The sequence below is a fragment of the Lissotriton vulgaris genome, chromosome 7 (assembly GCF_964263255.1).
Source record: "Lissotriton vulgaris chromosome 7, aLisVul1.2, whole genome shotgun sequence".
Lineage (NCBI taxonomy): Eukaryota > Metazoa > Chordata > Amphibia > Caudata > Salamandridae > Lissotriton > Lissotriton vulgaris.
Genome location: NC_141695.1, coordinates 1,687,135,460 through 1,687,150,472, shown reverse-complemented (window position 1 = coordinate 1,687,150,472; position 15,013 = coordinate 1,687,135,460).

The following is a 15,013-nucleotide window of genomic DNA, read 5'->3' as shown; positions in this document are numbered from 1 at the left end:
ATGCCACAGCAGTGCGGTGCTATCTTGCATGGACTATGCAAAGGGAGTGCACCCAGAAATCCCTTCTAAACGAAGTACAGTGGGTGCAAAACTCAGCAGCCAGGCTAATTCTACACCATAAACCCTAGGACCACACAGGGTCGCTACTGGTTTCGAAGTGAAAGTTCAGCACCACAGACAGCGGCTTTGCTGGGGAACTGAAAGTTCAGCACCACAGACAGTAGCTTTGCTGGGGAACTGAAAGTTCAGCACCACAGACAGTAGCTTTGCTGGGGAACTGAAAGTTCAGCACCACAGACAGTAGCTTTGCTGGGGAACTGAAAGTTCAGCACTACAGACAGTGGCGGCTGACACTGAGGAGCTGAAATGGACTGCAGAGTCGACAGTGAAAACAGCGTCTGTAATGCTGAAAGGTGGAGCACGGCAGACGGCGGCTGCTGTAGATTCGCACAGTTCAGCACCACAGACAGCGTCGCTACTGCTTTAGAAGTGAACGTTCAGCACCACGGACAGTGGCGGCTGACATTGAGGAGCTGGAATGTATTAGAGTCGACAGTGAAAACCGCGTATGTACTGCTGAAAAGTGGAGCAGGGCAGACAGGCGGCTGCTGTAGATTCGCACAGTTCAGCACCACAGACAGCGTCGCTACTGCTTTAGAAGTGAAAGTTCAGCACCACGGACAGTGGCGGCTGACACTGAGGAGCTGGAATGTATTAGTCGACAGTGAATACCGCATATGTACTGCTGAAAAGTTGAGCACAGCAGATGGGCGGCTGATGCTTTAAAACTGAAAGAGGAGCACCACAGACAATGGCGACTGACACTGAGGAGCTGAAATGAACTACAGAGCTGACAATGAGAACTGCGTCTCTAATGCTGAAAGGTGGAGCACGGCAGACAGACGGCTGCTGCTGTAGAATCACACAGTTCACCACCACAGACAGTTAGGGTGACCAACCAGGGCTCGAGTCGGGGTACCACGCGGGTGGACAGCGTCCCCCCACTTATTTTACGGGGGGCAGGAGGGGGGGACGCCGCCCCCCCTGCCAAACAGCTGGACTTTACTTTTTGGCCTCTCCGGGACGAGTAGCTCGGCACCTTCCGTGACGTCACTTCCGGTCGTGACGTCACTTCCTGTGCCAGCGTCCCCCCCTTCTTTTTATACGACTTGTGACTTGTGCCCTGTGACCTACCGTCCATAAATTTCAAGAACTGCCCGTAATTTGGGTAATTAGGGTTTCTTTCACGGATGCCTTTTGTCCGCAATTTCAGACACTCTCAGGCTGCCCTCTGCAAGCAGCCTGAGAGTTCTGTAACTCTCATTGCAGGGCCAGCTGCACTCTGGCTGTGATCAGTGTCGGCCCATGATCATTCTGTATGTCGGCCTAATTGTGCCTTATTATTTCTTTCTTTTGCCCCAATAGTTCAAAGTTTCTGCTGTTGTGCTGTTATTATTTTCATGTTTACCCTGGCACTCTGAGCCACCTCAGCTTTTACACATCACATCCCCTTGGGATGAATGATCAGATTGGGTGTTTTTTTTTCAGTGGGGGAGAGGGGGAATGTAGGATATGAGAAGCCTTCCGCTTTGGTCTTTTTCTTCATTTGTTTTGATTGTGCAAACACAGTTGTTTAAATTTCACTCATGCAGTGCAAGGTTCTCTCAATCTAATATAAACTTATTTTGGCTTGTGTTGGTTGTCTATTTACTTATGTATTATTGCACAACCTCCTCTGATGTGTCTGCAAAACATATACTTTGTCCCGCATTTTTGTCCTGGATTCTGATCTTGTGTCCTGAATTTTCGTCCTGAATGTTGACCCTTGGTCCTGAATTTTTACATTCACTGTCCTGAATGTGCACCTATGCCAGTTGGTCACCCTAACCACATCACCCCCGCTCATTTGAACTTGCACTGACCCCCAGTGTCTTGGTATATTCCGCTCAAATCACTGTGCATAACACACAAAGCATTGCATGTCATAAAACCAACATTCCGTCAACAAAGGTTTCCGGCCAACACAACCTTAGACAAATCTCTGCTACAACACACTCCTACAACTCTACGTTCACGATTCACCACTCAGAGGTCAGTCTCGCTCAGTACAAGCTAGAAAACTGTGGAACTCCCTCTGCTCCTGGGTAATAAAACTTGAAAAGCACCTTGCTACCCGAAAGACAATGAAAACTTTTTTCAAATTTACAGGGCCATATTGATCTTCAAGCAACCCAGGACAAAAAACACCCAATTACGAAACTATTGAACCATAGCACAAAAGAGCTTAACCCCTTGGGCGCGGCCGCGATTATGCGCCTGTGCAGCCGTTTTAATGAGTTGGCGGGTTCATGACGGCCCCCAGCCGTCATCAGCACACACCCACAGTGATGCATGATGGACAGGGGCCGTCATCAGCATGCAAGGGGTTAATGCTTCTTCCAGTGGAAACTAACCAATTTCTGTTATAACAAAACTGCAGAAAGCATGATTTTTCATCTCACTCAGTCCCCTTAAACCTCAGCATGAATATCCGCATTCAAATCAAATCAAATGAGGGACATTTATTCAGCGCACAAATCAATCAAAAGTCTCATGGTGCTTGCGGACAGCTCTGAAAGGCCAGCTTGTTTAGTTGTCAAACAGCCATTTCTTTAACTTCCTGCAAAAGCAGTTGTGATCTGTAATCGTGCGTACGTTTGAGGGCAGTTTGTTCCAGAAAGCAGGTACAAGAAATGCAGCATTACCAGACTGCATATCAGGTGCTCTCACACCTCACCGAATTCTTCCCACACTGGGCATTCTTCAGTCCCACAACTGTTATACCAACCACACCGATCGCTTGTACTCATGGTGTGTACTCGCACTAGTGTGTTACAATGATACATTACTGGCAACTGCAAATGCCAGATAACACAACATACCGTAACATTTACTCAATTTAACAAATAAGCAAAGCATTGCCACCTTTACAACTATACCAAGGGAATGAGAGAGTCTCTTTGATGTACAGAAAGATGAATGGAGAACAAAGGAATCTTAAGGACCTATGCAGAAATGAATCTCTTAAGTTTGATTTGCAGGTAACTTCTGCTAAAGAGAAGATGTGATCTACCCCACACTCAACAGTGCTTTTAAATCTTATTACATGAACATGTTTTAGACTTCAAGAAGGCTCAACACTATTGCTTTCTTGCACCCACTGTAGCCCTGCAACAACTGCTCATGTACATTGATGACTGCCTAACTTCCTACCCACCCCATGTAGCTCTCAGTTGACATATACCTACTAGTAACACCAGAACTGCCTGCTTCTGTTGCAGCAGATTTGTTTTCTCTTTTATGGGAAAGATCGTTAAGAAATTGTTGGTCCCTGACTTAGGCCAAGAGATTGAGAAATGTGTTTGATGCAAGAAAAGGACGAACACTGATAACATTACAGGATCAAAATCTGAGAGCAAAATGGAAGTCAGAGCAATCAATAGGGGTTGCAAGAGTCCTAATCAGAGGGAATAGAGACAGGGAGATGTCAATGGGAAATAAAATAGGATGTTAACTAGTTAAGAACATTTCCAAGGCTCTGGGATGATAGGCATATTTTAAACACAATGTAAACAATCGAAGTCTATGACAGTCTGGTCCATATTAGAAGAACATGTTTGGCTTGTTCAGGAGTTAAAGACAGTCAAAAGGAGCCCACCTGAAGAGCAGAGTCTCATAGATGTGAGTTTGGAATTTGTGTGAGGCTGAATAGTTGCTTAGGTACTCTGTGCCCCCTAGTGCTCCAGTTATGCCAGGTAGTCTCCAGCCTTGGCAGAGAGGATGGCTAAGCTCTTGACCTCCAAGTGAGGCACCTGGACCTCGATGCTTCTACAACCTGGAGCAGGAATGCAGGAAAAGACTCTACTGCAGGGTATTTCCGGCTCTTTTATGAGACATGGGTTGACCTGTAAAATATGCAGGTACTAAACCAGTTCCCAATAGATCCCAACAGGCAAGAGGGATATCATCTGATGGAGCTGGCATACAGAAATATAACTGGTTGATTCTGCTCTGGACTATCCATGATAATCCTTTCATCTCCCCAAAGATGTTCAAAGAGACTAGCTCAGAATCCTATCGTGTGAAGGAATATAGGGTTGATCCCAGTCAAAGCTTAGATCCATAACTTGCATTCATCACACTCAATCTTATCAATCATTCATGTGAACGTGCTTCTTACATACAAATGTACACAAACCCTTGGTGTGGCATTTGGTGCATTTCACCCACTGACAAAAAAACCCATACAGTTCCACATCACCCCATATTTGCATAAGGTTTCCAAATGTAGCTTTCATACCTTGAATGTTGGCCATAACACCAGGCTACAACTACAACCCTTTATGCATGTCTGATTCCCCAGAGGCTATTTGCTGTAACTACAGTCTCAGAAGTTTGCCTCTGGCTGACTGCCAGTGCTGCTTCCGATGTCTTCTGGAATCTAAGATGCACTCTGGAATATGAAGCTACTTTGCAAAACATTCTTTGCAGGTGGACCAGTTTCAAAAACATGTAACTGTAAGGTTGTTTGTGCATACTTGAATCCACAGTGATTTTTTCGTGATGAAATTGTGTCTTGCTGGTGTCGTTCTTGCTCGAGTTTTAGTGTGGTAGCTAATAGGACACTTTCCATTGAAAGAGCCTAAAAGGTAACCAAGTGCTGCCACTAATCAGATAGTGATCACTAAGTTACTATGATCCATGAACAAATAGACCGAGTGTACCAGTGGCCAGCAGACACCCAAGGATTTGTTTTACAGTCTGGGGTCAGAGCATGCATGCTACAAGTCAGAAACTTCTAAATTTGCTTGGCCAAAATTTAAAACAAATCATGCAAAATTATGAGCGTTCCTCGACTTGTACATGTCATATGGAATTAAAGATTTTAGCCATTGCACATACTTTGCAAATCTCTTGAAAACAACATTTGGTGATATAAAGTTTACACAATAAACCCTAAAATATCCTCCATGCAGAAGTAGGCGCACATTATGCACTGATCATAAATTCACATGCAGCAGGGAAAATGATACCACAAATGGAATTGTCTAAAACATTACTTATATCATTAAATCTGACAACACCAATGACATCATTGATGACATCACTGACAATGTGGCAAATAGCATTGCATGTTATATTGTCAATAGCATCATTGAAGAACAACACAAACAAAGAGTTGAGCATTTCCACCTGGCTTCAAAGTGCTAGCAGATACAAACCTTACTTCTCCATGCCAATATTTTAAGTCAGACCTGTAGGCTTTGCCAATGCTTGTTTCATTTCCAGCACTGAGTGGGAATGAAAAAGGCTCGTGACTTACAAGGACAGGCGATTAACCATAGTATAAGTGCAAGACATAACTGGAGTGTATGGTTCAGCAGTACACACAACTTAAGAAAGCATTGTAGGTCTGAGCCTTATCTAACACGAACATATACCGATGCCTCACTCCAAAACATGTCTATTAAATGCATATGCTGTTCAATAAAGTAATTTGCTAGACAAGCAAAGGAACAATGAGTCACTCGTTTTCTTTTGACAAAGATGAAAACGTACATTCAGGACAACCACTTCCAGGTACTGAAGAGAAAGAGTGCAGCAGGAGTCTCTTAGGCAGAAGAGGGCTAGATCAAAATGAGAGTAGGAAAGGTGCTGGGAACATTGCTTATAGAGGATTGAAAAGGGTTCTGTAGAATGTAAATTAAACAGATTTTATAAGGATCCTCTGGAAATACAATCTGATCTGGAGTGAGGTGTTGCCTTTTATTCCATGAGGGATTCCTTAAAGCCAAGATAGCAAATCGGGTTACTTAGCCACATGCATCAAAGGAAATTGCATTCGCAAACGGTGCGAATGGCAAAATTCGGCCGTTTGCGAATGCATTTTCCATTTTTGGGATGCATTAACATTGTTGTAATTTTCGCAATTTAAGAAATCGCAAAATTGCGATTTCCTCAATTGCGATTGCATTTAAGGAATCTCAAATTGAGATTCCTTAAATGCAATGCATCATACGCTGAAAATTTGCGAATTCGCAAATAAGAGGAGCAAATTACCATGAAGTTGACCTTCATAGTAATTTGCGAAAACTTTGAAAAATAAACTAAAGTGCATTTTTCAAAATTCCATTTTACACACACACATGCCCTTGGGGCATGTGAGTGTGCAAAATGTACTTCTAAGCAGATTTCAGGGGTGCAACAGGGTGTCCTTTGGACACCCCTGCACCCTTGAAATTGCATTCTTAATTTGCGAATTTCTAATGGTGAATTGCAAATTAAGAATGTCTTTTCATTCATTCCTATGGGCTTCTAGGCCCATAGGAATGGATGGGGAAGTATTCCTTAATTGCGATTCTCAATTAGTGAATCGCAATTAAGGAATTTTAAGAAATCGCTATTTTTATAGCGATTTCTTGAAGCATTGCAGTTTGCAATTCCTTAATTGCGATTCCTTATTTTTCGCAATTAAGGAATCGCAAAATGCAATATTGATGCATGTGCCTGAAAGTGCTTTGTGCAGAAAAATACTGGCACTTCATAAATCACTCATTTGAAACCCAACAGGGATGATAGCCCTGCCTTTCATCATTGTTAGGGTGATAAAAAGAGTACCGTAAACCTGGGAATAAGAGGCATCTAGGGCCAAATGTACGACCCTTACATTTTGCGCCTCACATATTGCGTCGCTTTGTGACTCAGAAAATGCAATTTTCAACAGTGTCTCAGACACTGTTAGCGATTCCTGATGGGGTCGCAAATTGCCTGCCTCATTAATATTCATGAGGCAGTTGCTATTTGTGACCCCATTAGGAATTGCCAGCACTCAGAGGGACGGTGGCCTGCTCCTGTCAGCAGACCACCATGTAGGTGACAGCTTTTTTAATAAAGCAGTTAAAAAAAAGCAGCCCGTTTTCCTTAAAGGAAAATGAGAAGCATTTACAAAAGAAAAAGGAAACGTTTCTGTTTCATTTTTCAAGAGCAGGCAGTGGTCCCTGGGACCACTACCTGCTCTTAAAAAATATTTTTGATCACACTGTCAAAGGGGTCCCCTCGGGACCCCTTCCTGTTTGCGAGTGGCTTACCACCTACTTGAAGTAAACTGGTAAACTGCGCGTGTTTTGCGACCGCAAAAGCGGTCATGAAACAGATGTAGATTGAAGTGCCAGTCACTATTAAGAAGGGACGCCCTTGGCACGCCCCTTTCTATTAGCAAGTCACAAACCCTATTTTGCGAGTCTGTAATAGCTTACCGGCTCGCAAAGTAGGCTTTGAACATGGGACAGACCAATTTTGCAGTCGCAAACGGGCCAATTTCACGTTTGCAACTGCAAAAAACGGTCGTACATCTGGCCCCTAGAGCTTTCAGCTGGTCATGGAGAGAATTAAGTGCCTCAGGAGCTGTACTTTCCTTTCTCACAAGTACAAAGCAAAGATTCACCTTTGTCTTCAGTTCTGTAACCTCAACCTAAAGGACCGTTTAGCAGGACGCGACCATTCTTGATAATGAACTGAAGTCCTTAGTGATTGCAGCAAGACCTTTGCTAGTCTGAAAATAAATTAAGAGAAGACGGCCACCACAGTGATTTTAAATAACGTGGACATCCTGGAATGGTAGGACCCTGAGACAGTGTGTGCAAGTGTGTGCAATACTGTTTCAAGATGGCTGCCACATTGATTATAAGGGTGATGACCATTTTCAAATGGTAAAACAATGACATATTATGTTCAATATGGAGGACTATCAAAGTGATTCTCAATGTAATGGTTTTCAGTTGCAGTACTTTCATGAAGGCTACCATGTTTGGTTGGCGCTCTGGCTTGTGAGCTGCACACTTTAACTCTGACAAATGTATGATACAATGAAAAAAAGGACTTGTTAGTCAGTCAAAATAGTTTATTTTGACTGAAAACCTTAAAACATGTACATTACTAAATAAAATACCACCGAATCATAAAATAAGTATTAAAATAAATAAAGTGAGGAGTAACAATTAATAAACTTTGATAAATCACAATACATAAAATCAAAAGAAAACCCATCTGTCTGTGACTAAAGCAGTGGGGCTATTAACATTTTGGGGAGCTTACCAAATTTACATTATATTAAAAGTGTCCTATCTCTAGCACCCATCCCAGAATCTGTTCCATACCAGGGCATGTTTTGATTAAACTACGTGCTCCCACTCAGGGTTACCACAAATCTGCCACCTTTGAGTTGGGTTATCGTGGTTCTTCTGGATATGTCCATTGTCCATTGTCCATTTAGTCCTACTTCTGCTGCAGCCATTGATCTAGGTCCTCTTAATCCACGTTCCCTGTGTTTGGGTCCTCCTTACCATGGTCATTTTGGTCCTGGTCCTCCTAGCCATCACTGTCCAGTCCAGTTGATCTTCCAAATTCTGTTTGGCCTTCTTACATCTTATCCTCCTCACCCTGTTCCTGTGATTTGCAATGATTGTCCTTTGCCCCATTTTGTAGCCCGAGCGCTGGTCCCCTAGGTTCTGTTCTTCATGACCCTCTTAGCCCTGTTTCTGGTCCTGCTGGTCATGATTTTTTTAGTTTACCTAGTCCTCTTGCCCTTGGTAATGCCGCCCTGGTATTTCTGGTCCCTGTCCTGCTTATCCTAGTATCCTAGACATACTATCCTTTGCCCTCCAGGTCCTGAAGTTTGTAGTCCTCTTCACTTCTGGTCCTGATCCTCCTGGCCCACATCCCCCTGCTTCTTGCCCACATGGTTCTGCAATAACTTGCCCTGTTAAAGATCATCCTAGCCTTTCCTAGTTCTGATGTTCCTTGATCATCGGTGCATGCTAGTCTAAGAACTTCATGGCCCTGTACTTCTTGGTTTGGCTGGTTGTCATTCCTATGTACTCTTGCCCCTAGTCCTTTGGATTCTGTGCCTCGTCTTTCACAGGCTTCCAGTCCTGGATCTTTTCACCATCCTCACCCTAATTCTGATCCTAATCCTGGTTCTGCTCCCCTGGGTTATCTGGCCCCATTGTTATGTCTGTTCCTAATCTTTCTCATCCAGGTCACCTTGGTCCATATAGTCCTGGTCTTGGTTCGGGTACTCTTTTGTCTGGTCTTTATGTATCGGTCTTATAGAGCTGGGCCCACTGGCCTTGGTTTCCCTAGCCCTCTTAGTCCCCTGGTCCTCCTTCCCCATCCTGGCGCGTCTAGGTATCCTGACCTCTTGGTTTGCCTGTTCTGCCTTCTTTCTGCCCATCTGAATATGGTCCCTTCTATCATTGTCCTAAGAGTAATAGTCTTCTTGAGTCTGGTCTTCTTCATCCCTGTAACACTGGTTCTCCTAGTTCCCATATTGTGTTTCTCCCTGGTTCATGTCATCCTTGTCACCCTGGTTTAGAATGCCTGTGTGTCTGACCCTCACAGACTTTCTGACCCTAGTCCAACTGGGCTTGGCTGGGCTTCCTACTCCTTTATATCCATTCTAGTCAGTCATTCTGATCCATGGCCTCCTGGTCCTGCTAGACCTAGTCTCATGCGGTTGTGGTCTTCTCGATCCTGGTCCATTTACCTTTAGCCCATTGGTCCTCCTTGATCTGATTATTGTGGTTTGGCCCTCCTGTGTCTGATCCTTCTTTTCATTGGTCTCCTGGTACTGGTCATCTTCTTTCTGTTTACTTTGGTCTGCTACTCATGGCCCTGGTTGTCCTAGTCCCTCTGGTCATGGTCGGTGCACCCTGGCCCTCCTAGCCCTCCTTGTTGCTGCGGTCCTTCTGTTCCTCGTCAACACTAATTATAGAAGAGCATGTAGGGATGTATGTGCAGCGATTGAAACAACTCCTAGGCGGTGCTGGAACATGAAAACTTTAAAAAAGAACACATCTAGGAATAAAGCATGGGAAAAGGTGTTGGTGTATGTTTTTAGGCCATGGATTGTAAACCATAAGGAAGTAACGTTAGGGGAAAAGGGGAGATTCTACCCTGGATTTTGTGAGATCAGATGAGGAATGGGATAACCATTTTAGGAAATGATTTGCTAGTCTTGATTTGGAGGTCACATGTAAACCTCTTTTGTCAAAGGACCATAAAGACTTACAGATTTGCATCTGAGAAGTTTGGAAATCAACTGAGCAGACCATGGAACATAAGGGCCTTGGACCCTATTGAGTTTCAGTTGATCTATATAGGTACAATAGTACCTTATGGCCTCCATTGCTGACCAAGGTATATAATATGGCCTGTAATTTGGGTAAACTGCCCGACATTTAGGCACACTCTATACATTGTCCTATCTTTATGAAAGGGGACTGGGTAAATCCCAGCTGTAATCAACCCGTATCCCTCTTGGATTCATCACTTAAGGATTAGGTACAAGTGAACAATGCAGTATCTGCTAATTGCAAAATTTGTTCAGATTAAGAGAGGGGTGGATTCATCTAGCTTCTATGGGTCTTTCAATAGCATTTGATTTTGTTGACAGGTCGAAACTATGAGAGACGGTATATCAGCTTGGAGTCAAACCTGATTTAGTGAACATGTTGGAAAGGATACAGCAATCCCTTTTGTTTTCAGTCCGCTATGGGAGTTAAGGGTCATGCAGATGGTGATTCAAGTTAGGCTGAGGAGTTTGACTAGGTTGTCTGGTGGCTCCCTTTTTTCGTAGTGTATTAACAGCTCAGGGAGGGAGTTGGTCATTGGGCATGCTGATCCACCTCTGGTTGAGATGTCTAGTTGCTCCCTGCTCTTTCATGCCGAGGACACAGTATTACTGTAAAGAACCGCTGTGGGCCTGTAGCAGCTGGATCTCAAGTATGTTTAAGTCATGGCGAGTTTAGTGCTAAAAATAGATATGTCTGTGGGCCCAACAAAACCTCAAAACTAAATGCATCAGGGTAAACAAAAGATCGCTTTAACGGGAAGCATTCTTCCCTTAACTTGGGGTTATTTTCGATAGTACTTTAAATTGGTTGTCTTTATTAATGAACATGTCACCTAATTTGAGTAAAACCAATAGAGGAATCCTGAGCCTTGCAAGAATGTAAGGCAGAACGCACATTACACCTATTTTGAGAATTAATAATGCAAGAGTGTGGCCATGGCCACATATGGGTCTGGCGTGCCAGGTTATATGAGTATGAATGCCTAAAAAAACTCAGGAAAACAAGTTTGTAGGACAAATAATAGGGTTACCTCACTCTGCCTATATGTTTACTGCACAGCCAGGAAAAAGGTTTACCTTAAGAAAGTGATTATTTACTAGGCCGCTGGCCAAATAATACACAATCTCTGCTATTTATCCAATGGTCAGCAAAAAGTACATAATCTCGGGTGCTGTTTCAATGGCTATAGGCTAAATAGTAGAGATGATGTCCAATTTGACCAACAGCCCGATAAATTGTGTGAAGGACCTTCTTATTTAGGAGGACAGTTCCTTGGAGGAGCAGGTGTCCACAGTTATCTGTGAGGAGTTATGGGTTGGAGTAGCAGAACAGGACAGTGCTGACAATGACCAACTACATCAGCAACAGGGTAAGTACCAAAAAGTGACAATGGGGAGAAATAATTAGTGTTGTGCAGTCCAGGTAGCTATGTCTGCAGGTCAAACAGTAGCCACCTGCCTACTTGATGCTTGGAAATTAAAATAATGGAAGGCTCTTTGGGGTTTTGCTCACATATTTGCATTGGGCAGCATTGCTAGTGTCACAGCTGGGCTATCCTAACTCACAGTTATGGTGCATTCCTATTGTACCTGCATGCACTGGGGCACATATAGAAGACGTACACCAATGCAGGAACTTTGCACCATAGGTCAAAAGGCGCCTGTGTTGGTCCTACCCAGCTGAATGTGAACCAGCAGAAAGGAAAGCACAGGGATGCATTGTACTGTCCTACAGACAGAGCAACCCTGAACTTCCCTATTCACAAAGTTTGGGGTAGCAAAATGCTTTCTTGCACTGTGCTGAGCTGCACATACACCTGGGCCCATGCACATCAACCTAGGCTGGTAATTCATAGCATACAAATGGTATCTCACAGGATCAACAACACCTGAGAGATGGGGGATCGGTGGGCCATGGCTTGTACCTACACATGGAGATATGCATACTGTCACTTCCATACTCACCTAGAGCAAACTACACGGCACACAGCTGTCATAGCATGTATGCTCAGCCGACACATCTGTCAACTGCCATGACTGAGACCACCTGAACTCCTCTCAGCAACACTGAAATGACTGGTTGTGGGGATAAATGCAACCTATGTACACCAGTGGAACATGGGTCATAGTTAAAGTATCGGAATTGCCAACATGCATCCTTTCACAAATGCATGGCAGGGCTGTATACACTGGATTATGTCCCATCCCTCTGCACACCCTTGCGCTGCTGCAAAAATAACAGCTGTGCACCAACAAAAGTACCCTTACACCATGGCACAAGGTTGTCTGTATTGGTGCTTGCCTGTCATCATCATTGCCAGCGCAAGGGAAAACACATAGGGTGGGCACAATCCTTGTGAATATGGTGCTGTCCTGGGCATGTCCAATGATTCAGGGTTGCATAGATTAAGTGTCTACTGTACCATGTTGTGCCATAACATTGTGAAAATGCACCTCGGTAGGTACATATCACCATTCCAGGCAACACTACCAACTGGGGTGCTGCCTGACATGTCACCCTGTAACAGCCTGCCATGTCAGCTTATTGGAAGTGCACAAACATGATGTAGGTGGTGTAGGCACTGGAGAGTCTACATATGATCAAGCTCCCATCACTGTGTGGCAGTCAGTCGTCTGCCAGGACTTTATTTGAAACAGTCAGAGGGGTCAATGAGCACATAAAAGTGAATAGATCAGATCAAAGAGATGTCTGACACCCTGCAGATGACCAACTCTGCACATGATGAAATGGCATGAATGTCACTGATTACATTTTGACTACTAGTAAAGGCCCCATCCACTCAGTGTAGGCACACAGTGGTACTGATCGCAATGCTGAGGTCCTGTCATTTTAAATTAAGATACAGCGCCATCTGCCATCCACAGCCTATTGTAGCAGCTGACCTATGTATCAATGGAGAACGTAAAGTGTAATGTCATGCACTTTGTCAACTGCTTTAAACCATGTCAACATGTAGAAGACTGCACTAATAGCATTTCCCCTTTTCATTGCAGAGGATGAAGCCTTACCCCCTTGCCAGCACCCTGCCCCGGGCATTACCAATGATGGCGATGATGGCAACCTGCCAACCATCAATTACAACACCCTCCAAGGGACCCTGGACTCCAATGGGACACCATCCCTGGACACAGGGAGTGTCAACAGGGTTGCAGTGTCTCCACATGCCTTGCCTAACAACCAACAGAGGCACCTATTCAGCGCTCCGTGGCCTCCAGCAGTCCTTGGCTGACATCGCTACTGTCATAAAGCAGAGACATCAACAACTGCCCTGCCAAATAATAATAAACAAATATTTTGTATACTGATTGTGATTGTGATTGCTGGTATTTATACTGTCTAGTGTATATAGAGGTTTACAATACTGTACAGACCTATATTACTGTACTAAGTTGCCTCTTTTTGATATTGATTGTGATTTACTCGAGTTGTAGTCAACTCTTGATTTTTTTGAGGCATAGTGCTGGATGCAAACATTACTTTTGTCTCACAGTATTGTTTTCTACAAATTCTTAATATTTACTGAACTTTAAAATCTTTTTTTTTTTGAAAACCTTTATTTCAATAGGAGAAATACATTTGCAGGCCTACAACCACAGGGGGCGGCCGTCGCTAAAATGAAACGGAAACTCGAAATTGCACTGTTACACAGCTCTTCAGCCGACAGCCCGGGGGCCCGGCAGCGATTCAGCATATTATTCTGAAAAGTCCTGTGGTGGTAAGCAGGATGAGATCAAGGTTTCACATTTTAAATATATATAAATAAACAATAAAATAAACTGAAAAAACAAGCAAGGCAGAAAGAGACTATACGGTGAGTGTCCGTCCCAGGGGGGGAAAGCCGTATCAGAAAATGATACATGCAATGTAGGTAGATGAGATCGTGGGAAGGGGGGGGCCGGGAGCGAGTGATCACAGCATCAGCAAGAATCTACACAAACAAGGAATGTTCGGCTATGGGGACAGCGGTATTTCCGGGATATCTACAAGAGGAGGAGTACAGACCTCCCCGCGGTATAGGTTCCATTGATTCCATATTCTACCCCACTTCTTAGGTCTACCACCTGCAACATATACGGTTTTCGCCCTAAACAGGCACCAATCGATGTTTTCTTTCCAAGCTGAAATCGTAGGCGCTCTTTGGGAACCCCATAGTTGTGCTATGTCTCTTTTAGCTACCATGTTCCCAAGGGTAGCCCATTGTGTCTGTGCCACATTATAATCGTTTGGTTCCCACACATTCAGTAAACAGCGTCGGGCCTCCGGCAACAACGAAACTCCCGTAACCTCTTCCATGACAGCATGCACACGATTCCAAAACACCACCACATCAGGGCACTCCCATATGATATGGAGGAAGGTAGCCATCAAACCACACCCACGCTTGCACAACCCATCCACAGAATAACCCATACGCAGCAGCCGGGGACCTGTTATATAGATACGATGTTGGATTTTTAATTGCACCAGCCGGAGACGGGCCGGAATCGCGACCTCTTTAGGAGAAGATATCGCAGCCTGCCAATCTTTATCATCCAACTCCAGTCCATCGCCGGTCCAACCCCCCCCGAAGCTGCAAAAGTAAATCCGATCGATCGTTAATAAGTTTTTTATATATTAGGGAAATAGTGCTATCCGGGACGTGTCCGTCAAGCACTCTATCCTCGAGAGGAGAAGATTCCGGGATCACGGTCCCGGCCGGGAAAACCAAACCAAGTGCGTGGCGGATCTGCATATAACGGAAATGCTCCTTATCACTGAGCGTATATTCCGATTTAAGCTCATCAAAAGTCTTGACCCTGTTCTTGACCTAGAGATCCCCG